The sequence below is a fragment of the Entelurus aequoreus genome, linkage group LG20 (assembly GCF_033978785.1).
Source record: "Entelurus aequoreus isolate RoL-2023_Sb linkage group LG20, RoL_Eaeq_v1.1, whole genome shotgun sequence".
NCBI lineage: Eukaryota > Metazoa > Chordata > Actinopteri > Syngnathiformes > Syngnathidae > Entelurus > Entelurus aequoreus.
In genome coordinates, this window is record NC_084750.1 from 12,847,685 (window position 1) to 12,873,076 (window position 25,392).

Sequence of the window (25,392 nt, forward strand, 5' to 3'; positions counted from 1 at the left end):
CCCAACATTTTGACTCTAGGGCCGCATTGGGGTAAAACAATTTGGCTGGGGCCGCGCTATTATTATATATATATATATATATATATATATAGATATATATATATTATATATATATATATATATATATATATATACTATATATATATATATATATATATATATATATATATATATATATATATATATATATATATATATATATATAGTATATATATATATATATATATATATATATATATATATGTATATATATATATATATATATAATATATATATATATGTATATATATATATATATATATATATATAAATATTATATATATATATATATATATATATATATATATATATATATATATATATATATATATATATATATATATATATATAATATATATATATAGTATAGCGCGGCCCCAGCCAAATTGTTATATATATATACTATATATATATATATATATATATATATATATATATATATATATATATATATATATATATATATATATATATATATATATATAGTATATATATATATACACACACACACATTTACATATATATATATATATATATATATATATATATATATATATATATATGTAAATGTGTGTGTGTATATATATAATATATACTATATATATATATATATATATGTATATATATATATATATATATATATATATTATATATATATGTATATATAAATATATATATATATATATATATATATATATATAAATATATAAATATATATATATATATATATATATATATATATATATATAATATATATATATATATATATATATATATATATGTAACTTATGCTTCCTACTTGGCGGGAGTTCATTTATGGTGGTTATGTGTGGAAACAACAGTAATATCAATCAATCAATCAATGTTTATTTATATAGCCCTAAATCACAAGTGTCTCAAAGGGCTGCACAAATATAATAAACGAGTAATGAGTGTCCTTCTATTTTTTGAAGGGGTTAATAAAAGTGTATTTTAAAAACAATGTACCCTGCGTAATACTCTAAAGTATGTTTCTTTAGGGGGTGTCCCGATACAAATTGTTCACGATATCGATATTGCAACCTTGAGTACTGTCCGATACTGATAAAAAGCCGATACGTGAATCAGCATGAATCATTGGACATACTTGTATTTTTTTGCTGTGTGGAATGTTAAAAAAAGGTTACTGACAGTTTGGTCATGTTTGTGTTTTCCCGTCTTTGCCGTCTTACTTCCTGTTTAGTGCTCTTATTTCTAGTTTCCACTTCCTCTGTTCTTTGAATCACTTCCTGTCCTGGTGCTCTTGTTTTTGTCAGTACTTCCTGTTTGGTCTCTGTGTTGTGAAGCACCTGCACTTTCTGTTCCATGTCCTGCCAGCACACCCGATTCTCATGAAGGACTTCTATTTAGTTCCACCTGGGGGCCTCCGTCTGTGCTGGAACAATCTACTTCCTGTTGCCATTAAATGTACCTCCACTCGCAAAACCATGGTGGTAATGAAAAGCACTACCGTGAAGACAGATTCATACTGTCTTTAAATTGAAGTGGTGTGGTCAGTCGTTTTTTTTTGAGCCACAATCATTCATTAAGTTAAGCTCATCATGACACAGTAAGTTAAATGATGCGGACACGTTTGTTGCTGGATACTTTCTAATACGCTTCTGCCTTGGAGACTTTGTACCTGCAAGTAATGTCTAACTTAGGGTTGTGCGGTATACCGGTACTAGTATAGTATACCGGTACTAGTATAGTATACCGGTACTAGTATAGTATCGCGGTACTAATCAATCAAAAATGGTACTATACTCTGTTTGAAAAGTACCAATGTATTTATTTATTTTTTTAACGGGCATGACGGCGCGTCGTTATGTCATGACATTGCTGGTTTTACAAGCAGAGGAGCATGTTCGGCAGTGCACACACACAGAGTACTTACAAGCAGACACAGCGTGTAGACAGAAAAGGGAAAATTGATGCATTTTGGTGTAAAAACTAAAGAAAAAGGTGAAGTTATAACACTGAAACACCCTCAGGAAGAGGTGCTTTAAGACATGGCTAGCTAGTTAGCGGCTAATGTCCATCCGCAGTGTTTTAGCTACTTCTAAATCACTAATGCTCGCCTCCATGGCGACAAATAAAGTACGTTTTTTACATGTAATATTATCACTGGAGGACGAGGAATAGCTAAACATGCTTCACTACACACCGTAGGAGGATACAATAGCTCGCCGGCGTCACAATGTAAAGAAACACCATGGGTGGATCTATACCTGATATCCACTGTAATGATACCAAGTACAACCCCCAATTCAAGGGTTGGAATTGGGGGTTAAATCACCAGTGCTGCTCACTGCTCCCCTCACCTCCCAGGGGGTGAACAAGGACAAATTTCACCACACCTAGTGTGTGTGTGACAATCATTGGTATCTAGTTGATACTACTATGATTACATCGATATTTTTTAGCATCACAAAATCTTTTTTCCTTTTAAAAAAAAAATTAATATTATGTTTATAAAGTCAGGAAATACGTCCCCTGGACACACGAGGACTTTGAATATGACCAATGTATGATACTGTAACGATTTGGTATCGGATCGATACCTGAATGTGTGGTATCATCCAAAACTAATGTAAAGTATCAAAGAAGAGAAGAATAAGTGATTATTACATTTTAACAGAAGTGTAGATAGAACATGTTGAAACACAAAATAAGCAGATATTAACAGTAAATGAACAAGTGGAGTAATAAACATTTTTTTACAGTTTGTCCCTCATAATGTGTACAAAATAATAGGTGTATAAATGACACAATATGTTACTGCATACGTCAGCGAGGAATAGCTAAACATGCTTCACTACACACTGTAGGAGGATACAAATGCCATGGGTGGATCTACACCTGACATCCACTGTAACGATACCAAATACAAGAGTGTATCTAGTTGATATTACTATGATTACATCGATATTTTTTAGCGTCACAAAATCTTCTTTTTTTTTTTTTTAAATTCATGTTTACAAACTCAGGAAATACGTCCCTGGACACATGAGGACTTTGAATATGAGCAATGTATGATCCTGTAACTACTTGGTATCGGATCGATACCTAAATGTGTGGTATCATCCAAAACTAATGTCAAGTATCAAAGAAGAGAAGAATAAGTGATTATTACATTTTAACAGAAGTGTAGATAGAACATGTTGAAACAGAAAGTAAGCAGATATTAACAGGAAATTAACAAGTAGGTTAATAATTAATTTTTACAGTTTGTCCGTCATAATGTGTACAAAATAATAGGTGTATAAATGACACAATATGTTACTGCATACGTTGCAGACTAATTAGGAGTCTTTGTTTGTTTACGTACTACTAAAAGACAAGTTGTCTAGTATGTTCACTATTTTATTTAAGGACTAAATGACAATAATAAACATATGTTTCATGTACACTAAGATTTTTTGTTCAAATAAAGCCAAAAATGCCATTTTTTGTGGTCCCCTTTATTTAGAGAAGTATCGAAAAATATCGAAATACATTTTGGTACCGGGACAACCACCGTAATCTAACCATAATTATTACTTGTTTATGTTGACTATTGCCGTTTTAATATTGTTCAATTAAGGACACTTATTACGTATGTCTAGCTTGTGTGCTTGGCTGTTGTGTAGCTGCCAGCTCTTAGTCGCCTATACGCTGTAGTGTTTACCCAACCTTGTGTGCTTATTGGAGCATATTTCAAACCTGCTTGTATCCGATACTTTACCTGCAAGCCGATATCATCCAATACTTTTTTTGTCTTTTCGCTGATATCGGACCAATATCAATATGGCATCTGGACTCTTGCATACTGGAGTACTGAAGATCAGTGGTCCCCAACCACCGAAAAAAAAAAAAAAATTTAATTGTAATTTTTTTTTTTTTTTTTTCAATTTCTTGCGCGGCCCAGTACAGGTTCGCGGACCGATTGGTACCGGGCCGCGCAAGAACTTAAAAAAAAAAAAAAAAAAAAAAAATTTAAATTATTTTATTTTTTATATATATATTTTTTTTCATAAAGAAATACAATCATGTGTGCTTACGGACTGTATACCTGCAGACTGTATTGATCTATATTGACATACACATACACAATATGTATATATTGTGTTTTTTATGTTGATTTAATTTAAAAAAAAAAAAAAAAAAAAAAAAATTAAATTAATTTTTTTTTTTTTTTTTTTTCATAAAGAAATCCAATCATGTGTGCTTACGGACTGTATACCTGCAGACTGTATTGATCTATATTGACATACACATACACAATATGTATATATTGTGTTTTTTATGTTGATTTAATTAAAAAAAAAAATAATAATAATTAAATTAATATATATATATTTTTTTTTTCATAAAGAAATACAATCATGTGTGCTTACGGACTGTATACCTGCAGACTGTATTGATCTATATTGACATACACATACACAATATGTATATATTGTGTTTTTTATGTTGATTTAATTAAAAAAAAAAAAATAATAATAATAATTTTTTTTTTTTTTTTTTTTTCATAAAGAAATACAATCATGTGTGCTTACGGACTGTATACCTGCAGACTGTATTGATCTATATTGACATACACATACACAATATGTATATATTGTGTTTTTTATGTTGATTTAATTTAAAAAAAAATGTTTTTAATTTTATTTATTTATTTTATTTTATTTTTTTTTTTTTTAAATTAAATCAACATAAAAAACACAATATATACATATTGTGTATGTGTATGTCAATATAGATCAATACAGTCTGCAGGTATACAGTCCGTAAGCACACATGATTGTATTTCTTTATGAAAAAAAAAAAAAAAAGACAAAAAAGAAATTCCACCCCCCCAACCGGTCCGTGGGACAAATTTTCAAGCGTTGACCATTTTTTATTTTTCTGTACAACTCATCTTTTTTGTGTCTTTTTTTTCCAAGTACGAGTCTGACGAGCTGGAGAAGAGCGCTTATCAGGAGTACGACAGCGACAGCGACGTCCCCGAGGAGCTCAAGCAGGACTACGTTGACGAGCAGACGGGCGATGTCCCGCTCAAGAGGTCAGTGGCGCCGCCTCTTGCCTGGCGACTCCCAGCTCGGGGGAGCGCGAGTGAAGTCTGATGATGAATCCGGGTGTCTGTCATTTCCTCTTTTACATTTCATGTTAAAAAAAGGAAGGCGGATACAGTTCCGTGTTATTTCAGGGAGGCTCTAAAAGGACATGAAGTATTCTCGCTTCTCTTCCCATGCGTCATTTTTAGCTCACCTCCTCTTAACCCTGCTTAGTAGGCGAAAAAAAAGCTCACTATGAATTCATGAAGAATTCTCTCTTCCTACATTGGTGACTCACTGAGGATGGCTTCCTTGTCTTTTTGTTTGTTGGAGATTGAAAGGCAATTAGTCGTTTGAGCATTTTGGTGTTGAAAACATGTTTGGAGCATTCACACAACAATAAATAGATGCATTTTGGTGTTGAAAACATGTTTGGAGCATTCACACAACAATAAATAGATGCATTTTGGTGTTAAAAACATGTTTGGAGCATTCACACAACAATAAATAGATGCATTTTGGTGTTGAAAACATGTTTGGAGCATTCACACAACAGTAAATAGATGCATTTTGGTGTTGAAAACATGTTTGGAGCATTCACGCAACAATAAATAGATGCATTTTGGTGTTGAAAACATGTTTGGAGCATTCACACAACAATAAATAGATGCATTTTGGTGTTGAAAACATGTTTGAAGCATTCACACAACAGTAAATAGATGCATTTTGGTGTAGAAAACATGTTTGGAGCATTCACACAACAATAAATAGATGCATTTTGGTGTTGAAAACATGTTTGGAGCATTCACGCAACAGTAAATAGATGCATTTTGGTGTTGAAAACATGTTTGGAGCATTCACGCAACAATAAATAGATGCATTTTGGTGTTGAAAACATGTTTGGAGCATTCACACAACAATAAATAGATGCATTTTGGTGTACAAAACATGTTTGGAGCATTCACACAACAATAAATAGATGCATTTTGGTGTTGAAAACATGTTTGGAGCATTCACGCAACAGTAAATAGATGCATTTTGGTGTTGAAAACATGTTTGAAGCATTCACACAACAGTAAATAGATGCATTTTGGTGTTGAAAACATGTTTGGAGCACTCACACAACAATAAATAGATGCATTTTGGTGTTGAAAACATGTTTGGAGCATTCACGCAACAGTAAATAGATGCATTTTGGTGTTGAAAACATGTTTGGAGCATTCACGCAACAATAAATAGATGCATTTTGGTGTAGAAAACATATGTTTGGAGCATTCACGCAACAGTAAATAGATGCATTTTGGTGTTGAAAACATGTTTGGAGCATTCACACAACAGTAAATAGATGCATTTTGGTGTTGAAAACATGTTTGGAGCATTCACGCAACAATAAATAGATGCATTTTGGTGTTGAAAACATGTTTGGAGCATTCACACAACAATAAATAGATGCATTTTGGTGTTGAAAACATGTTTGGAGCATTCACACAACAATAAATAGATGCATTTTGGTGTAGAAAACATGTTTGGAGCATTCACACAACAATAAATAGATGCATTTTGGTGTTGAAAACATGTTTGGAGCATTCACGCAACAATAAATAGATGCATTTTGGTGTAGAAAACATATGTTTGGAGCATTCACGCAACAGTAAATAGATGCATTTTGGTGTTGAAAACATGTTTGAAGCATTCACACAACAATAAATAGATGCATTTTGGTGTTGAAAACATGCTTGGAGCATTCACACAACAATAAATAGATGCATTTTGGTGTTGAAAACATGTTTGGAGCATTCACACAACAGTAAATAGATGCATTTTGGTGTTGAAAACATGTTTGGAGCATTCACACAACAATAAATAGATGCATTTTGGTGTTGAAAACATGTTTGGAGCATTCACACAACAGTAAATAGATGCATTTTGGTGTTGAAAACATGTTTGGAGCATTCACACAACAGTAAATAGATGCATTTTGGTGTTGAAAACATGTTTGGAGCATTCACACAACAATAAATCGATGCATTTTGGCGTTGAAAACATGTTTGGAGCATTCACACAACAATAAATAGATGCATTTTGGTGTTGAAAACATGTTTGGAGCATTCACGCAACAATAAATAGATGCATTTTGGTGTTGAAAACATGTTTGGAGCATTCACACAACAATAAATAGATGCATTTTGGTGTTGAAAACATATGTTTGGAGCATTCAAACAACAATAAATAGATGCATTTTGGTGTTGAAAACATGTTTGGAGCATTCACACAACAATATATAGATGCATTTTGGTGTAGAAAACATATGTTTGGAGCATTCACACAACAATAGATAGATGCATTTTGGTGTTGAAAACATGTTTGGAGCACTCACACAACAATAAATAGATGCATTTTGGTGTTGAAAACATGTTTGGAGCATTCACGCAACAATAAATAGATGCATTTTGGTGTTGAAAACATGTTTGGAGCACTCACACAACAATAAATAGATGCATTTTGGTGTTGAAAACATGTTTGGAGCATTCACACAACAATAAATAGATCAATTTTGGTGTACAAAACATGTTTGGAGCATTCACGCAACAATAAATAGATGCATTTTGGTGTTGAAAACATGTTTGGAGCATTCACACAACAATAAATAGATGCATTTTGGTGTTGAAAACATGTTTGGAGCATTCACACAACAATAAATAGATGCATTTTGGTGTAGAAAACATGTTTGGAGCATTCACACAACAATAAATAGATGCATTTTGGTGTTGAAAACATGTTTGGAGCATTCACACAACAATAAATAGATGCATTTTGGTGTTGAAAACATGTTTGGAGCATTCACACAACAATAAATAGATGCATTTTGGTGTTGAAAACATATGTTTGAAGCATTCACACAACAATAAATAGATGCATTTTGGTGTTGAAAACATGTTTGGAGCACTCACACAACAATAAATAGATGCATTTTGGTGTTGAAAACATGTTTGGAGCATTCACACAACAATAAATAGATGCATTTTGGTGTAGAAAACATATGTTTGGAGCATTCACACAACAATAAATAGATGCATTTTGGTGTTGAAAACATGTTTGGAGCATTCACACAACAATAAACAGATGCATTTTGGTGTAGAAAACATGTTTGGAGCATTCACGCAACAATAGATAGATGCATTTTGGTGTTGAAAACATGTTTGGAGCATTCACACAACAATAAATAGATGCATTTTGGTGTTGAAAACATGTTTGGAGAATTCACGCAACAATAAATAGATGCATTTTGGTGTTGAAAACATGTTTGGAGCATTCATGCAACAGTAAATAGATGCATTTTGGTGTTGAAAACATATGTTTGGAGCATTCACACAACAATAAATAGATGCATTTTGGTGTTGAAAACATATGTTTGGAGCATTCACACAACAATAAATAGATGCATTTTGGTGTTGAAAACATGTTTGGAGCATTCACACAACAATAAATAGATGCATTTTGGTGTAGAAAACATGTTTGGAGCATTCACACAACAATAAATAGATGCATTTTGGTGTTGAAAACATATGTTTGGAGCATTCACACAACAATAAATAGATGCATTTTGGTGTAGAAAACATGTTTGGAGCATTCACACAACAATAAATAGATGCATTTTGGTGGAGAAAACATGTTTGGAGCGTTCACGCAACAATAAATAGATGCATTTTGGTGTTGAAAACATGTTTGGAGCATTCACACAACAATAAATAGATGCATTTTGGTGTTGAAAACATGTTTGGAGCATTCACACAACAGTAAATAGATGCATTTTGGTGTTGAAAACATGTTTGGAGCATTCACGCAACAATAAATAGATGCATTTTGGTGTTGAAAACATGTTTGGAGCATTCACACAACAATAAATAGATGCATTTTGGTGTTGAAAACATGTTTGGAGCATTCACACAACAATAAATAGATGCATTTTGGTGTAGAAAACATGTTTGGAGCATTCACACAACAATAAATAGATGCATTTTGGTGTTGAAAACATGTTTGGAGCATTCACGCAACAATAAATAGATGCATTTTGGTGTAGAAAACATATGTTTGGAGCATTCACGCAACAGTAAATAGATGCATTTTGGTGTAGAAAACATATGTTTGGAGCATTCACGCAACAATAAATAGATGCATTTTGGTGTAGAAAACATGTTTGGAGCATTCACACAACAATAAATAGATGCATTTTGGTGTAGAAAACATGTTTGGAGCATTCACACAACAATAAATAGATGCATTTTGGTGTTGAAAACATGTTTGGAGCATTCACGCAACAATAAATAGATGCATTTTGGTGTAGAAAACATGTTTGGAGCATTCACACAACAATAAATAGATGCATTTTGGCGTTGAAAACATGTTTGGAGCATTCACACAACAATAAATAGATGCATTTTGGCGTTGAAAACATGTTTGGAGCATTCACGCAACAATAAATAGATGCATTTTGGTGTAGAAAACATATGTTTGGAGCATTCACGCAACAGTAAATAGATGCATTTTGGTGTTGAAAACATGTTTGGAGCATTCACACAACAGTAAATAGATGCATTTTGGTGTTGAAAACATGTTTGGAGCATTCACGCAACAATAAATAGATGCATTTTGGTGTTGAAAACATGTTTGGAGCATTCACACAACAATAAATAGATGCATTTTGGTGTAGAAAACATGTTTGGAGCATTCACACAACAATAAATAGATGCATTTTGGTGTTGAAAACATGTTTGGAGCATTCACGCAACAGTAAATAGATGCATTTTGGTGTTGAAAACATGTTTGGAGCATTCACACAACAATAAATAGATGCATTTTGGTGTTGAAAACATGTTTGGAGCTTTCACACAACAATAAATAGATGCATTTTGGTGTTGAAAACATGTTTGGAGCATTCACGCAACAATAAATAGATGCATTTTGGTGTAGAAAACATGTTTGGAGCATTCACACAACAATAAATAGATGCATTTTGGTGTTGAAAACATGTTTGGAGCATTCACACAACAGTAAATAGATGCATTTTGGTGTTGAAAACATGTTTGGAGCATTCACGCAACAATAAATAGATGCATTTTGGTGTAGAAAACATGTTTGGAGCATTCACACAACAATAAATAGATGCATTTTGGTGTAGAAAACATGTTTGGAGCATTCACACAACAATAAATAGATGCATTTTGGTGTTGAAAACATGTTTGGAGCATTCACGCAACAATAAATAGATGCATTTTGGTGGAGAAAACATATGTTTGGAGCATTCACACAATAAATAGATGCATTTTGGTGTTGAAAACATGTTTGGAGCATTCACACAACAATAAATAGATGCATTTTGGCGTTGATAACATGTTTGGAGCACTCACACAACAATAAATAGATGCATTTTGGTGTTGAAAACATGTTTGGAGCATTCACACAACAATAAATAGATGAATTTTGGTGTTGAAAACATGTTTGGAGCATTCACACAACAATAAATAGATGCATTTTGGTGTTGAAAACATGTTTGGAGCATTCACGCAACAATAAATAGATGCATTTTGGTGTAGAAAACATGTTTGGAGCATTCACACAACAATAAATAGATGCATTTTGGTGTAGAAAACATGTTTGGAGCATTCACACAACAATAAATAGATGCATTTTGGTGTTGAAAACATGTTTGGAGCATTCACGCAACAATAAATAGATGCATTTTGGTGGAGAAAACATATGTTTGGAGCATTCACACAATAAATAGATGCATTTTGGTGTTGAAAACATGTTTGGAGCATTCACACAACAATAAATAGATGCATTTTGGTGTAGAAAACATATGTTTGGAGCATTCACACAACAATAAATAGATGCATTTTGGTGTTGAAAACATGTTTGAAGCATTCACACAACAATAAATAGATGCATTTTGGTGTTGAAAACATATGTTTGGAGCATTCACGCAACAATAAATAGATGCATTTTGGTGTAGAAAACATGTTTGGAGCATTCACACAACAATAAATAGATGCATTTTGGTGTAGAAAACATGTTTGGAGCATTCACACAACAATAAACAGATGCATTTTGGTGTAGAAAAGCATGTGTGTGAATGTTTGGAGCATTCACACAACAATAAATAGATGCATTTTGGTGTTGAAAACATGTTTGGAGCATTCACACAACAATAAATAGATGCATTTTGGCGTTGATAACATGTTTGGAGCACTCACACAACAATAAATAGATGCATTTTGGTGTTGAAAACATGTTTGGAGCATTCACACAACAATAAATAGATGAATTTTGGTGTTGAAAACATGTTTGGAGCATTCACACAACAATAAATAGATGCATTTTGGTGTTGAAAACATGTTTGGAGCATTCACGCAACAATAAATAGATGCATTTTGGTGTAGAAAACATGTTTGGAGCATTCACACAACAATAAATAGATGCATTTTGGTGTAGAAAACATGTTTGGAGCATTCACACAACAATAAATAGATGCATTTTGGTGTTGAAAACATGTTTGGAGCATTCACGCAACAATAAATAGATGCATTTTGGTGGAGAAAACATATGTTTGGAGCATTCACACAATAAATAGATGCATTTTGGTGTTGAAAACATGTTTGGAGCATTCACACAACAATAAATAGATGCATTTTGGTGTAGAAAACATATGTTTGGAGCATTCACACAACAATAAATAGATGCATTTTGGTGTTGAAAACATGTTTGAAGCATTCACACAACAATAAATAGATGCATTTTGGTGTTGAAAACATATGTTTGGAGCATTCACGCAACAATAAATAGATGCATTTTGGTGTAGAAAACATGTTTGGAGCATTCACACAACAATAAATAGATGCATTTTGGTGTAGAAAACATATGTTTGGAGCATTCACGCAACAATAAATAGATGCATTTTGGTGTTGAAAACATGTTTGGAGCATTCACACAACAATAAATTGATGCATTTTGGCGTTGAAAACATGTTTGGAGCATTCACACAACAATAAATAGATGCATTTTGGCGTTGAAAACATGTTTGGAGCATTCACACAACAATAAATAGATGCTTTTTGCTGTTGAAAACATGTTTGGAGCATTCACACAACAATAAATAGATGCATTTTGGTGTTGAAAACATGTTTGAAGCATTCACGCAAAATAAATAGATGCATTTTGGTGTAGAAAACATGTTTGGAGCATTCACACAACAATAAATAGATGCATTTTGGTGTAGAAAACATGTTTGGGGCATTCACACAACAATAAATAGATGCATTTTGGTGTAGAAAACATGTTTGGAGCATTCACACAACAATAAATAGATGCTTTTTGCTGTTGAAAACATGTTTGGAGCATTCACACAACAATAAATAGATGCATTTTGGTGTTGAAAACATGTTTGGAGCACTCACACAACAATAAATAGATGCATTTTGGTGTTGAAAACATGTTGGGAGCATTCACACAACAATAAATAGACGCATTTTGGTGTAGAAAACATATGTTTGGAGCATTCACACAACAATAAATAGATGCATTTTGGTGTTGAAAACCTGTTTGAAGCATTCACACAACAATAAATAGATGCATTTTGGTGTTGAAAACATGTTTGGAGCACTCACGCAACAATAAATAGATGCATTTTGGTGTAGAAAACATGTTTGGAGCATTCACACAACAATAAATAGATGCATTTTGGTGTTGAAAACATGTTTGGAGCATTCACACAACAGTAAATAGATGCATTTTAATGTAGAAAACTATATGTTTGGAGCATTCACACAACAATATATAGATGCATTTTGGTGTTGAAAACATATGTTTGGATCATTCACACAACAATAAATAGATGCATTTTGGTGTTTGGAGCATTCACACAACAATAAATAGATGCATGTTGGTGTTGAAAACATGTTTGGAGCATTCACACAACAATAAATAGATGCATTTTGGTGTAGAAAACATGTTTGGAGCATTCACGCAACATTAGATAGATGCATTTTGGTGTAGAAAACTATATGTATGTTTGGATCATTCACACAACAATAAATAGATGCATTGTAATGTAGAAAACTATATGTTTGGAGCATTCACACAACAATATATAGATGCATTTTTGGTGTTAAAAACATATGTTTGGAGCATTCACACAACAATAAATAGATGCATTTTGGTGTTGAAAACATATGTTTGGAGCATTCACACAACAATAAATAGATGCATTTTGGTGTTGAAAACATGTTTGGAGCATTCACACAACAATAAATAGATGCATTTTGGTGTTGAAAACATGTTTGGAGCATTCATGCAACAGTAAATAGATGCATTTTGGTGTTGAAAACATATGTTTGGAGCATTCACACAACAATAAATAGATGCATTTTGGTGTTGAAAACATGTTTGGAGCATTCACACAACAATAAATAGATGCATTTTGGCGTTGAAAACATGTTTGGAGCATTCACACAACAATAAATAGATGCATTTTGGTGTTGAAAACATGTTTGGAGCATTCACACAACAATAAATAGATGCATTTTGGTGTTGAAAACATGTTTGGAGCATTCACACAACAATAAATAGATGCATTTTGGTGTTGAAAACATGTTTGGAGCATTCACACAACAATAAATAGATGCATTTTGGCGTTGAAAACATGTTTGGAGCATTCACACAACAGTAAATAGATGCATTTTGGTGTTGAAAACATGTTTGGAGCATTCACACAACAATAAATAGATGCATTTTGGCGTTGAAAACATGTTTGGAGCATTCACGCAACAGTAAATAGATGCATTTTGGCGTTGAAAACATGTTTGGAGCATTCACACAACAATAAATAGATGCATTTTGGTGTAGAAAACATGTTTGGAGCATTCACACAACAGTAAATAGATGCATTTTGGCGTTGAAAAGCATGTGTGTGAATGTTTGGAGCATTCACACAACAATAAATAGATGCATTTTGGTGTAGAAAACATGTTTGGAGCATTCACACAACAATAAATAGATGCATTTTGGTGTAGAAAAGCATGTGTGTGAATGTTTGGAGCATTCACACAACAATAAATAGATGCATTTTGGCGTTGAAAACATGTTTGGAGCATTCACACAACAATAAATAGATGCATTTTGGTGTTGAAAAGCATGTGTGTGAATGTTTGGAGCATTCACACAACAATAAATAGATGCATTTTGGTGTAGAAAACATGTTTGGAGCATTCACACAACAATAAATAGATGCATTTTGGTGTTGAAAACATGTTTGGAGCATTCACACAACAATAAATAGATGCATTTTGGTGTAGAAAAGCATGTGTGTGAATGTTTGGAGCATTCACACAACAGTAAATAGATGCATTTTGGTGTTGAAAACATGTTTGGAGCATTCACACAACAATAAATAGATGCATTTTGGCGTTGAAAACATGTTTGGAGCATTCACGCAACAGTAAATAGATGCATTTTGGCGTTGAAAACATGTTTGGAGCATTCACACAACAATAAATAGATGCATTTTGGTGTAGAAAACATGTTTGGAGCATTCACACAACAGTAAATAGATGCATTTTGGCGTTGAAAAGCATGTGTGTGAATGTTTGGAGCATTCACACAACAATAAATAGATGCATTTTGGTGTAGAAAACATGTTTGGAGCATTCACACAACAATAAATAGATGCATTTTGGTGTAGAAAAGCATGTGTGTGAATGTTTGGAGCATTCACACAACAATAAATAGATGCATTTTGGCGTTGAAAACATGTTTGGAGCATTCACACAACAATAAATAGATGCATTTTGGTGTTGAAAAGCATGTGTGTGAATGTTTGGAGCATTCACACAACAATAAATAGATGCATTTTGGTGTAGAAAACATGTTTGGAGCATTCACACAACAATAAATAGATGCATTTTGGTGTTGAAAACATGTTTGGAGCATTCACACAACAATAAATAGATGCATTTTGGTGTAGAAAAGCATGTGTGTGAATGTTTGGAGCATTCACACAACTACAAGACGGTTATGCTTGTGCTCAGACTTAAATGTCATTATTTCACGGCAGATATTCGAGCTCTGAAGCCCCCCTGCAAGGTGTGCAGCGTGCATTAACTGAAGCCCCCCTGCAAGGTGTGCAACGTGCATTAACTGAAGCCCCCCCCGCAAGGTGTGCAGCGTGCATTAACTGAAGCCCCCCTGCAAGGTGTGCAGCGTGCATTAACTGAAGCCCCCCTGCAAGGTGTGCAACGTGCATTAACTGAAGCCCCCCTGCAAGGTGTGCAGCGTGCATTAACTGAAGCTCCCCCGCAAGGTGTGCATCGTGCATGAACCTGACGTCAGCCTCCAGCCACCAACATGCAAATGTGAAGGCAAGAATCCTGCCGGGTTAATTAGAGAGCGGCTGGCACAGTCACGTCCTGTAATGAAACGGCCGTGTAATGATGGCTGCTTAATGTGGCTCACTGACGGGTGTCAGGGGTCTGCTTCCTCATGCTCGCCAGTTCACGGACCTCACCGCGGGGGTCCTTCTGTGTCGCCTACATTGCGTAATGGCTTCTGATGGATTCATTAGAACTATTTCCGACCCCCCCGGTGAGCTTGTTGCTTTGCAAGGGAATAGTAATGTGTTTGTCTTCTCTTGGCTTCAGCGTGTCCCGGGAGACCATAAGAAGCAAGAAGAGGTCCGACTACAACTTGAGCAAGACCAACGCACCCATCCTCACCAACACCACCCTCAACGTCATCCGCCTGGTCGGTGAGTGCATACACATCCGTGCTCCGTTCACCGACACACGGTATAATGACCGACTTTGACTCAAGTGACTCTTCAGTTGGAGAAGCACTGGCACAGAGAGCACATTTTGGTAGACCTTGCACTTCTAAAGAGGTGCTTAGATGTCCGTGTGACGTCCCGGAATATGCAAATGCGACACAATCCGGCTGAGGTCCTTCCCTAAAAGGCACGGCTCCACTGGGATATCATTTATTGCAATTTCACACTTTTAATCTGCTGCAACTTTGATTAAATACCAAGCAGGTTTCATTTATTTGAGGTGGAACGGTTTGAATCCGATGTAAAATGTGGGAGTTGAGGAACTTTGAAGAATGTCCCATTTCCCAAAAAATTGGGGATTTCGGGAAAAGCGAGAATTTTTGTGAAAATGGTAAAAAACTGAATGAGTTGGAAATGGTTGGTGTTGGAATTTTTTAAATCGGTGGATAAATGTTGAAGTAGTAACATGTTGAATTGAATTAAATGGTATTACGGAATTCCTGGAATTTTGGGAAAATTGGGAATTTTTCCAGTTCAAAAAACTACTTTGTTTTTGTCCTGATTAAGAGGAATGTTTTGACGGTGGAACGGTTGAAGTGGGTTAAAAATGTGGAAGTGGTCGCCAAAAAAAAGGGTGGAAATAGGGCTTTGGAAAACCAGGAATTCTGGAAAATCCTGGAATTTTGTTTAACTTGGAAAATGACAGTTTGAATGTCCAGAATGGTGGAATATGTTGAAGGTGGAATGGTTTGAATCGGTTGAAGAATGTGGGAATTATGGAAGTTTGAAAAATTGATAATTCATTTTGAATGGAGAAAAAAAGGGAATTATGGGAAATCCTGGAATTTTTTTTAGAATTGTTGAAGTAGAGAACACAATTCCTGAACAGGCTGAATATTTGGAAGTTGGAACGGTTTGAATCAGATGTAAAATGTGGGAGTTGAGGAACTTGGAAGAATGTCCCATTTCCCAAAAAATTGGGGATTTCGGGAAAAGAGAGAATTTTTGTGAAAATGGTAAAAAACTGAATGAGTTGGAAATGGTTGGTGTTGGAATTTTTTAAATCGGTGGATAAATGTTGAAGTAGTAACATGTTGAATTGAATTAAATGGTATTACGGAATTCCTGGAATTTTGGGAAAATTGGGAATTTTTTTGTAGTTTAAAAAACGACTTTGTTTTTGTACTGATTAAGAGGAATGTTTTGACGGTGGAACGGTTGAAGTGGGTTGAAAAATGTGGAAGGAGTAGTAGCCAAAAAAAAGGGTGGAAATAGGGCTTTGGAAAACCAAGAATTCTGGAAAATCCTGGAATTTTGTTTAATTTAGAAAATGACAGTTTGAATGTCCAGAATGGTGGAATATGTTGAAGGTGGAATGGTTTGAATCGGTTGAAGAATGTGGGAATTATGGAAGTTTGAAAAATGGACAATTCATTTTGAATGGGGAAATTTAAAAAAAAAAAAGGGAATTATGGGAAATCCTGGAAATTTTTTTAGAATTGTTGAAGTAGAGCACACAATTTCTGAACAGGCTGAATATTTGGAAGGTGGAACAGTTTGAATCAGATGTAAAATGTGGGAGTTGAGGAACTTTGAAGAATGTCCCATTTCCCAAAAAATTGGGAATTTCGGGAAAAGCGAGAATTTTTGTGAAAATGGTAAAAAACTGAATGAGTTGAAATGGTTAGTGTTGGAATTTTTTAAATCGGTGGATAAATGTTGAAGTAGTAACATGTTGAATTGAATTAAATGGTATTACGGAATTCCTGGAATTTTGGGAAAATTGGGAATTTTTCAAGTTCAAAAAACTACTTTGTTTTTGTACTGATTAAGAGGAATGTTTTGACGGTGGAACGGTTAAAGTGGGTTGAAAAATGTGGAAGGAGTAGTAGCCAAAAAAAAGGGTGGAAATAGGGCTTTGGAAAACCAGGAATTCTGGAAAATCCTGGAATTTTTTTTAACTTGGAAAATGACAGTTTGAATGTCCAGAATGGTGGAATATGTTGAAGGTGGAATGGTTTGAATCGGTTGAAGAATGTGGGAATTATGGAAGTTTGAAAAATTGATCATTCATTTTGAATGGGGAAAAAGAGAAAAAAAAGGGAAATATGGGAAATCCTGGAATTTTTTTTAGAATTGTTGAAGTAGAGAACACAATTCCTGAACAGGCTGAATATTTTGAAGTTGGAACAGTTTGAATCAGATGTAAAATGTGGGAGTTGAGGAACTTTGAAGAATGTCCCATTTCCCAAAAAATTGGGAATTTCGGGAAAAGCGAGAATTTTTCTGAAAATGGTAAACTGAATGAGTTGAAATGGTTGGTGTTGGAATTTTTTAAATCGGTGGATAAATGTTGAAGTAGTAACATGTTGAATTGAATTAAATGGTATTACGGAATTCCTGGAACTTTGGGAAAATTGGGAATTTTTCCAGTTCAAAAACAACTTTGTTTTTGTACTGATTAAGAGGAATGTTTTGACGGTTGAAGTGGGTTAAAAAATGTGGAAGGAGTAGTAGCCAAAAAAAAGGGTGGAAATAGGGCTTTGGAAAACCAAGAATTCTGGAAAATCCTGGAATTTTGTTTAATTTAGAAAATGACAGTTTGAATGTCCAGAATGGTGGAATATGTTGAAGGTGGAATGGTTTGAATCGGTTGAAGAATGTGGGAATTATGGAAGTTTGAAAAACGGAGAATTCATTTTGAATGGGGAAAAAGAGGGAAAAAAAGGGAATTATGGGAAATCCTGGAATTTTTTTTAGAATTGTTGAAGTAGAGCACACAATTCCTGAACAGGCTGAATATTTGGAAGTTGGAACGGTTTGAATCAGCTGTAAAATGTGGGAGTTGAGGAACTTTGAAGAATGTCCCATTTCCCAAAAAATTGGGAATTTCGGGAAAAGCGAGAATTTTTGTGAAAATGGTAAAAAACTGAATGAGTTGAAATGGTTGGTGTTGGAATTTTTTTAATCGGTGAATAAATATTGAAGTAGTAACATGTTGAATTGAATTAAATGGTATTATGGAATTCCTGGAATTTTGGGAATATTGGGAATTTTTCCAGTTCAAAAAACTACTTTGTTTTTGTACTGAATTCCTGGAATTTTTGGGAAATTTGGGAATTTTTCCAGTTCAAAAAACTACTCTGTTTTTGTACTGAATTCCTGGAATTTTTGGGAAATTTGGGAATTTTTCCAGTTCAAAAAACGACTTTGTTTTTGTACTGATTAAGAGGAATGTTTTGACGGTGGAACGGTTGAAGTGGGTTGAAAAATGTGGAAGGAGTAGTAGCCAAAAAAAAGGGTGGAAATAGGGCTTTGGAAAACCAAGAATTCTGGAAAATCCTGGAATTTTTTTTAACTTGGAAAATGACAGTTTGAATGTCCAGAATGGTGGAATATGTTGAAGGTGGAATGGTTTGAATCGGTTGAAGAATGTGGGAATTATGAAAGTTTGAAAAATGGACAATTCATTTTGAATGGGGAAATTTAAAAAAAAAAATGGAATTATGGGAAATCCTGGAAATTTTTTTAGAATTGTTGAAGTAGAGAACACAATTCCTGAACAGGCTGAATATTTGGAAGTTGGAACGGTTTGAATCAGATGTAAAATGTGGGAGTTGAGGAACTTTGAAGAATGTCCCATTTCCCAAAAAATTGGGAATTTCGGGAAAAGCGAGAATTTTTGTGAAAATGGTAAAAAACTGAATGAGTTGGAAATGGTTGGTGTTGGAATTTTTTAAATCGGTGGATAAATGTTGAAGTAGTAACATGTTGAATTGAATTAAATGGTATTACGGAATTCCTGGAATTTTGGGAAAATTGGGAATTTTTCCAGTTCAAAAACAACTTTGTTTTTGTACTGATTAAGAGGAATGTTTTGACGGTTGAAGTGGGTTAAAAAATGTGGAAGGAGTAGTAGCCAAAAAAAAGGGTGGAAATAGGGCTTTGGAAAACCAAGAATTTTGGAAAATCCTGGAATTTTGTTTAATTTAGAAAATGACAGTTTGAATGTCCAGAATGGTGGAATATGTTGAAGGTGGAATGGTTTGAATCGGTTGAAGAATGTGGGAATTATGGAAGTTTGAAAAACGGACAATTCATTTTGAATGGGGAAAAAGAGGGGAAAAAAAGGGAATTATGGGAAATCCTCGAATTTTTTTTAGAATTGTTGAAGTAGAGCACACAATTCCTGAACAGGCTGAATATTTGGAAGTTGGAACGGTTTGAATCACCTGTAAAATGTGGGAGTTGAGGAACTTTGAAGAATGTCCCATTTCCCAAAAAATTGGGAATTTCGGGAAAAGCGAGAATTTTTGTGAAAATGGTAAAAAACGGAATGAGTTGGAAATGGTTGGTGTTGGAATTTTTTAAATCGGTGGACAAATGTTGAAGTAGTAACATGTTGAATTGAATTAAATGGTATTACGGAATTCCTGGAATTTTGGGAAAATTGGGAATTTTTCCAGTTCAAAAAACGACTTTGTTTTTGTACTGATTAAGAGGAATGTTTTGACGGTTGAAGTGGGTTAAAAAATGTGGAAGGAGTAGTAGCCAAAAAAAAGGGTGGAAATAGGGCTTTGGAAAACCAAAAATTCTGGAAAATCCTGGAATTTTTTTTAACTTGGAAAATGACAGTTTGAATGTCCAGAATGGTGGAATATGTTGAAGGTGGAATGGTTTGAATCGGTTGAAGAATGTGGGAATTATGGAAGTTTGAAAAACGGACAATTCATTTTGAATGGGGAAAAAGAGGGGGGAAAAAGGGAATTATGGGAAATCCTGGAATTTTTTTTAGAATTGTTGAAGTAGAGAACACAATTCCTGAACAGGCTGAATATTTGGAAGGTGGAACAGTTTGAATCAGATGTAAAATGTGGGAGTTGAGGAACTTTGAAGAATGTCCCATTTCCCAAAAAAATTGGGTATTTCGGGAAAAGCGAGAATTTTTGTGAAAATGGTAAAAAACTAAATGAGTTGAAATGGTTGGTGTTGGAATTTTTTAAATCGGTGGATAAATGTTGAAGTAGTAACATGTTGAATTGAATTAAATGGTATTACGGAATTGCTGGAATTTTGGGAAAATTGGGAATTTTTCCAGTTTAAAAAACTACTTTGTTTTTGTACTGATTAAGAGGAATGTTTTGACGGTGGAACGGTTGAAGTGGGTTGAAAAATGTGGAAGGAGTAGTAGCCAAAAAAAAGGGGTGGAAATAGGGCTTTGGAAAACCAGGAATTCTGGAAAATCCTGGAATTTTTTTCAACTTGGAAAATGACAGTTTGAATGTCCAGAATGGTGGAATATGTTGAAGGTGGAATGGTTTGAATCGGTTGAAGAATGTGGGAATTATGGAAGTTTGAAAAATGGACAATTCATTTTGAATGGGGAAATTTTTAAAAAAAAAGGGAATTATGGGAAATCCTGGACATTTTTTTAGAATTGTTGAAGTAGAGCACACAATTTCTGAACAGGCTGAATATTTGGAAGGTGGAACAGTTTGAATCAGATGTAAAATGTGGGAGTTGAGGAACTTTGAAGAATGTCCCATTTCCCAAAAAATTGGGGATTTCGGGAAAAGCGAGAATTTTTGTGAAAATGGTAAAAAACTGAATGAGTTGAAATGGTTGGTGTTGGAATTTTTTAAATCGGTGGATAAATGTTGAAGTAATAACATGTTGAATTGAATTAAATGTTATTACGGAATTCCTGGAATTTTGGGAAAATTGGGAATTTTTCCAGTTCAAAAAACTACTTTGTTTTTGTCCTGATTAAGAGGAATGTTTTGACGGTGGAACGGTTGAAGTGGGTTAAAAAATGTGGAAGTGGTCGCCAAAAAAAAGGGTGGAAATAGGGCTTTGGAAAACCAGGAATTCTGGAAAATCCTGGAATTTTTTTCAACTTGGAAAATGACAGTTTGAATGTCCAGAATGGTGGAATATGTTGAAGGTGGAATGGTTTGAATCGGTTGAAGAATGTGGGAATTATGAAAGTTTGAAAAATGGACAATTCATTTTGAATGGGGAAATTTAAAAAAAAAAAGGGAATTATGGGAAATCCTGGAAATTTTTTTAGAATTGTTGAAGTAGAGCACACAATTTCTGAACAGGCTGAATATTTGGAAGGTGGAACAGTTTGAATCAGATGTAAAATGTGGGAGTTGAGGAACTTTGAAGAATGTCCCATTTCCCAAAAAATTGGGGATTTCGGGAAAAGCGAGAATTTTTGTGAAAATGGTAAAAAACTGAATGAGTTGAAATGGTTGGTGTTGGAATTTTTTAAATCGGTTGACAAATGTTGAAGTAGTAACATGTTGAATTGAATTAAATGGTATTACGGAATTGCTGGAATTTTGGGAAAATTGGGAATTTTTCCAGTTCAAAATCAACTTTGTTTTTGTACTGATTAAGAGGAATGTTTTGACGGTTGAAGTGGGTTAAAAAATGTGGAAGGAGTAGTAGCCAAAAAAAAAGGGTGGACATAGGGCTTTGGAAAACCAAGAATTCTGGAAAATCCTGGAATGTTGTTTAATTTAGAAAATGACAGTTTGAATGTCCAGAATGGTGGAATATGTTGAAGGTGGAATGGTTTGAATCGGTTGAAGAATGTGGGAATTATGGAAGTTTGAAAAATGGACAATTCGTTTTGAATAGGGAAAAAGAGAAAAAAAGGGAAAATATAGGAGATCCTGGAATTTTTTTTAGAATTGTTGAAGTAGAGAACACAATTCCTGAACAGGCTGAATATTTGGAAGTTGGAACAGTTTGAATCAGATGTAAAATGTGGGAGTTGAGGAACTTTGAAGAATGTCCCATTTCCCAAAAAATTGGGGATTTCGGGAAAAGCGAGAATTTTTGTGAAAATGGTAAAAAACTGTATGAGTTGAAATGTTTGGTGTTGGAATTTTTTAAATCGGTTGACAAATGTTGAAGTAGTAACATATTGAATTGAATTAAATGGTATTACGGAATTCCTAGAATTTTGGGAAAATTGGGAATTTTTCCGGTTCAAAAAATTACTTTGTTTTTGTACTGAGAGGAATGTTTTGACGGTGGAACGGTTGAAGTGGGTTGAAAAATGTGGAAGGAGCAGTAGCCAAAAAAAAGGGTGGAAATAGGGCTTTGGAAAACCAGGAATTCTGGAAAATTCTGGAATTTTGTTTAACTCGGAAAATGACAGTTTGAATGTCCAGAAAGGTGGAATATGTTGAAGGTGGAATGGTTTGAATCGGTTGAAGAATGTGGGAATTTTGGAAGTTTGAAAAATGGACAATTAATTTTGATTGGGGAAAAAGAGGAAAAAAAGGGAAATTTTGGGAAATCATGGATTTTTTTTTAGAATTGTTGAAGTAGAGCACACAATTCCTGAACAGGCTGAATATTTGGAAGGTGGAACAGTTTGAATCAGATGTAAAAAGTGGGAGTTGAGGAACTTTGAAGAATGTCCCATTTCCCAAAAAATTGGGAATTTCGGGAAAAGCGAAAATTTTTGTGAAAATGGTAAAAAACTGGATGAGTTGAAATGGTTGGTGTTGGAATTTTTTAAATCGGTGGAAGAAGTAACATGTTGAATTGAATTAAATGGTATTATGGAATTCCTGGAATTTTGGGAAAATTGGGAATTTTTCCAGTTCAAAAAACTACTTTGTTTTTGTACTGATTAAGAGGAATGTTTTGACGGTGGAACGGTTGAAGTGGGTTAAAAAATGTGGAAGTGGTCGCCAAAAAAAAGGGTGGAAATAGGGCTTTGGAAAACCAGGAATTCTGGAAAGTCCTGGAATTTTGTTTAACTTGGAAAATGACAGTTTGAATGTCCAGAATGGTGGAATATGTTGAAGGTGGAATGGTTTGAATCGGTTGAAGAATGTGGGAATTATGGAAGTTTGAAAAATGGACAATTCATTTTGAATGGGAAAAAAAGGGAAATTTGGGGAAATCATGGATTTTTTTTTAGAATTGTTGAAGTAGAGCACACAATTCCTGAACAGGCTGAATATTTGGAAGTTGGAACAGTTTGAATCAGATGTAAAATGTGGGAGTTGAGGAACTTTGAAGAATGTCCCATTTCTCAAAAAATTGGGAATTTCGGGAAAAGTGAGAATTTTTGTGAAAATGGTAAAAAACTGAATGAGTTGAAATGGTTGGTGTTGGAATTTTTTAAATCGGTTGATAAATGTTGAAGAAGTAACATGTTGAATTGAATTAAATGGTATTACAGAATTCCTGGAATTTTGGGAAAATTGGGAATTTTTCCAGTTCAAAAACAACTTTGTTTTTGTACTGATTAAGAGGAATGTTTTGACGGTTGAAGTGGGTTAAAAAATGTGGAAGGAGTAGTAGCCAAAAAAAAGGGTGGAAATAGGGCTTTGGAAAACCAAGAATTCTGGAAAATCCTGGAATTTTGTTTAATTTAGAAAATGACAGTTTTAATGTCCAGAATGGTGGAATATGTTGAAGGTGGAATGGTTTGAATCGGTTGAAGAATGTGGGAATTATGGAAGTTTGAAAAATGGATAATTCATTTTGAATGGGGAAAAAGAGGGAAAAAAAGGGAATTATGGGAAATCCTGGAATTTTTTTTAGAATTGTTGAAGTAGAGCACACAATTCCTGAACAGGCTGAATATTTGGAAGTTGGAACGGTTTGAATCAGATGTAAAATGTGGGAGTTGAGGAACTTTGAAGAATGTCCCATTTCCCAAAAAATTGAGGATTTCGGGAAAAGCGAGAATTTTTGTGAAAATGGTAAAAAACTGAATGAGTAGGAAATGGTTGGTGTTGGAATTTTTTAAATCGGTGGATAAATGTTGAAGTAGTAACATGTTGAATTGAATTAAATGGTATTACGGAATTCCTGGAATTTTGGGAAAATTGGGAATTTTTCCAGTTCAAAAAACTACTTTGTTTTTGTCCTGATTAAGAGGAATGTTTTGACGGTGGAACGGTTGAAGTGGGTTGAAAAATGTGGAAGGAGTAGTAGCCAAAAAAAAAGGGTGGAAATAGGGCTTTGGAAAACCAAGAATTCTGGAAAATCCTGGAATTTTTTTCAACTTGGAAAATGACAGTTTGAATGTCCAGAATGGTGGAATATGTTGAAGGTGGAATGGTTTCAATCGGTTGAAGAATGTGGGAATTATGGAAGTTTGAAAAATGGACAATTCATTTTGAATGGGGAAAAACAGAAAAAAAAGGGAATTATGGGAAATCCTGGAATTTTTTTTAGAATTGTTGAAGTAGAGCACACAATTTCTGAACAGGCTGAATATTTGGAAGTTGGAACAGTTTGAATCAGATGTAAAATGTGGGAGTTAAGGAACTTTGAAGAATGTCCCATTTCCCAAAAAATTGAGGATTTCGGGAAAAGCGAGAATTTTTGTGAAAATGGTAAAAAACTGAATGAGTAGGAAATGGTTGGTGTTGGAATTTTTTAAATCGGTGGATAAATGTTGAAGTAGTAACATGTTGAATTGAATTAAATGGTATTACG

The 25,392-nt window shown here is 34.0% G+C and overlaps 1 pseudogene; it reads left to right on the forward strand.

The window, feature by feature from the left end:
• LOC133636395 (asparagine synthetase [glutamine-hydrolyzing]-like) overlaps nucleotides 1-25,392 on the forward strand; it is a 256,169-nt pseudogene that overhangs the window by 75,043 nt on the left and 155,734 nt on the right.